Raw genomic sequence first — 4,168 nt, forward strand, 5'->3', positions numbered from 1 at the left:
ATGACTACATTCTATAGTTTTTCATCATTAAATTCTATTTGAACATATTCTTATTGAGTGATAATATACAAACATAAATTTTATATAGAATTTTCAAATACAATGATATAGCTTAATGATGATATTTTGTTTTAAAACAAAACAATTATAAACATGATTTATATTTACAATATTATCACTATTACAACATTTTTATGATTTTTTTTTTTGGGTATAAATTTATACACCAAATCAAACCAAACCAAACCTTAAGTCTCATCAAATTTTTATATATGAATATAGTTTTTCATTTTTATTTCCACCATTATATCTAGATTAGATCAATTTAATCTAAATATATTTAAAAAGTATAAAATTTGTACAATATATTTTTTTTAAAATCCATTGAATATAACAAAATAAGATAATGTATTGAATTTTTATATTTTTGTATTTTTTTATATTTGGTAAATGTAAAAAAAAAAATCACAAAATATTATATTTCTTAAGTATATCTAGATTAGGTGTATTTAAAAAAAATTAGCTTAAAACATTAAAAAAATTTAGTAATAATAAAAAAACACAAAAAAACAACCTCAATTTTTGTGTGAGTTAAACTAATAGAAAATGATTGTTATTTTTCTTAAAATAATATGAATGAAATATCTGTATTATTTTATTATTTTATACATATAAAGATTAATGAGTAAATATGTCATTTTAACGTGACAGGAAAATAAGTATAATTTTTTAAATATGAAAAGATATCTACATTAAACAAAATTTTAAAAAGAGTCAGTGTAATTTACTCTAACTTAAATAAGCTGACTTTTACTTTAACTTTATAATTTTTAATTTTTAATAAACTCCACTAAGGCCAAGTTTGGGTACTTCCAAAAAAGTCAAAAAGTCAAAAAGTTACTCAAAAAGTTAAAAAGTTAACACTATTCACCAAAAGTCAACAATTACGGCTGCACAACTCCCAATTCAAATTTTTCCCTACAAATCAATTTTTACAATTTTTTATTACACATTTTTCAATAAAAAGTCAAAAAGTTAACCCAAACATCCATATTTTCAACCTCAATTTTTTAGTCCAAAAAGACAAAAAATACACTTATTTAGTCTTCCCAAACTTGGCCTAAATATGGTCACCAATCCTCCAACCTCAGGTGCCCAAAAAATAAAAAATTTATATGAAACACGACCAATGAATCAGTAAACAGTGGGGCATTTGGTCAAAGCTAGTCGATAATAAAACTTTAAGGATAATGATAGGAATATTAAATTTTTTTATTAAAAAAATGAGTAAATATTACAAATGAGTGTAAGGTCAACAATTATGTAAGATATTTGGTTATTTATTTGGTAAAAAATTTAAAACTTATAGCATTTTCCAAACTTTAATGCATTAAGAATAAGTACAAAAAAATTTTTTTTGAAAAGTCTAACACATATCATTATTATCAAAATATTAAACTTTAAAGTAATATAATTTTTAATGTAAATATCGATTTTTAATAAAATTAATATTTTTAAAATTCTCTCATCAAGATGTATCAAATAATATCTATATTAACAATGAAATTCTTTAAAAAAAAAAATTTATTACTGTCAAAATTGATATAAACAGTAACAGTTACATGGTACTTTATTTGACAGTTACTCTATTTGATAGTTGTTACTTTGGTTCATAATAATATGTAACTCTGATAATATTGTCCAATAATATATATATATATATATATATATATTCTTATTTTGTCCTTACTCAATTATATGTTTTTTCCTTAAGGGATTTATAAAGAAAATAAATTAAATTATTCTTTTTATCAAATAAAGATCAAATATAGAGATTTTGATTAAGGCCAAGTTTGGCATATGAGAAATAATTTATTTTTTTATTTTTTTTTCATCACATCACATTTCTATTTTTTTGTACATTTTTTTATAAAAAGATAAAAAATACACTTATTTAGGTCATCCTAAACCATCCTTAAATTTTCCGAACAGCTTTTGTCCGGGCGATGATTTGATAAAAGCAAGAAGAAAATGGAAACGAAAGAGATAAAGAGAGAAAGATAGAGATAGTGAGGTCGACCCAAGAAGAGAGCCATGCGGATGTCTGGTCACTTTTACGAATACTATTTGACCCTTCTTTTTTGTTTTTTGAGCTGCGCTGCTTTGCTGGCAAATTGAAGTCGGCAGCTTGATTTTGGCATTGGAGAAGTTAAAAAGTAGATATTTTTTATTTTGGCATCAGGGGCCCTCCCTCCCTCCCTCCACACAGAGACATGGGTTTTGGTCCACAAAAACTTCAAAGAAGCAAGCATCCCCGTTTGTTCACATCATGTTTACTTGAGTCTGATTCAAGCAAAATAAATTGAATTCAGACTATGTTCAAATTACTTTTTATTATCTATAAATTTAATTTTTTTTATGCATGTAAGATTAATTAATTTGTTAAAGCTTGGTTATATTAACATTTTTATGGTATAATTATTAATAATATGAAAGCAAATAATTTATATGGTGAAAGTGAAAAGGTTATGCTGATGAGAATGGAGGAATCATTGTGCCATTACAGTGGATTTGTTATTTCTTGAGAACAAAAAATGGTTGGTTTTGTTGTATGTTATTGTGTATAGAAAAATTTACAATACACATTTAAAAAAAAATATATACCATATATTTTAGTTATGATTTTGTGATGGTTTTGACACATTGTAGTATTATTTATAACTCATTGTAATATTTATATTATTTAATTATGACTTCTTATAGGTGTGACTTTGATTATCTCAAGTAGTGTTTGGTCCTCGCTTGGAAACATGTTATTTTAATAATTTTTTGACTTTTTAACTAAAATATGAGAAAAAAATTAGTACTTTTAGGATGATTTTTTGACTTTTTATGAAAAGAATTGCAAAAAAATTGAGGAAAAAATGAATTTTTGACCCTTTTTTTTTTGTGTAAGTTGTTGACTTTTTAATTAAAAAGTGATATTTCCAAACAAGTTATGACTTAGTTATAACCAAAGAACTTTTGTATTACAACCAAAATAATGTGATAATTAATATCATTATAAGTTATAACTAACAGCACAACATGTATAACCAAGTCATAATTAATACCTCCAACAATAAGGCCGCGTTTGGGAACATGTTATTTTAGTAACTTTTTAGTTTTTTACAAAAAAGATGTGCAAAAATTAGAGAGAAAATAGAATCTTTAACTTTTTTGGTATAAGCTAAAACTTTTTGATTTTTTTTAGTAACTTTTTATTTTTTATGCTAAATTTTTTTATTTTTATTTTTAGACTAAAACTGTCACAAATGTAATAACTTAAGGAGCATATTAAATTTCCCTACTTATTAAAGGCTTTTGTTAACATGTGCCTAGAGTTATAAATAAACAAAGTAACTTACTCAAACTCAGCTTAGCAAGGGTTCGTTTGAACTCGTTCATTAAATTTTATTGCGTTCGAACTCGAATTTGAACTCGTTAAAATCTTTATAAACTAACTCAAAGATATAAAGTTCAGTTCGTTATTTGGCTCATTTAACATTTATTTAAATAATAGAATAAATATATTATTTATACATTAAATAATATAAAAATATATATAAAAAAATAGGATAAATATGTTATTTATATATTTAAATAATATAAATGTAAATAATAGCTAATTATAGATAATACATTTATATAATAGTAGTGGTAGATAATATTATTTTGGTAAAATATTGACTTTTTAAGGCAATATTAAATATGTACAACTGTTTAGTGTAACTTATCGTAAGCTAAAAACTAATAATCAGAAAGTAAAAATCAAAAGCACCACTTTCCCAGTTTCTAAATAATTAGCTTTTCTCATTTTAATTAAGCTATTTCTGCCTAAAAAGTTATAAGCAGAAATTGCACCAAACAGTCTAACACAAATTTTCAAATTAAAATAAGTTATAACCACTCCCTATAATCTATACCAAACACTTCCTATAAAACGTTGTAAAAACTTAAATGCTGTCTAAATTAAATAATTATTTTTATAAGAAAACCAAAACACCCTTATTGTTTTTCCTTTCCTTTCATTTTAACTTTTTATTTTTATTTTTATTTTTATTTTTTTTTTTTGTGTTGAAATAACTACATTAAAAATCTAAAAACATCTCATTTTTTGTATTTATTT

Source organism: Camellia sinensis, chromosome 6, assembly GCF_055761805.1.
Source record: "Camellia sinensis isolate YWXY chromosome 6, ASM5576180v1, whole genome shotgun sequence".
Lineage (NCBI taxonomy): Eukaryota > Viridiplantae > Streptophyta > Magnoliopsida > Ericales > Theaceae > Camellia > Camellia sinensis.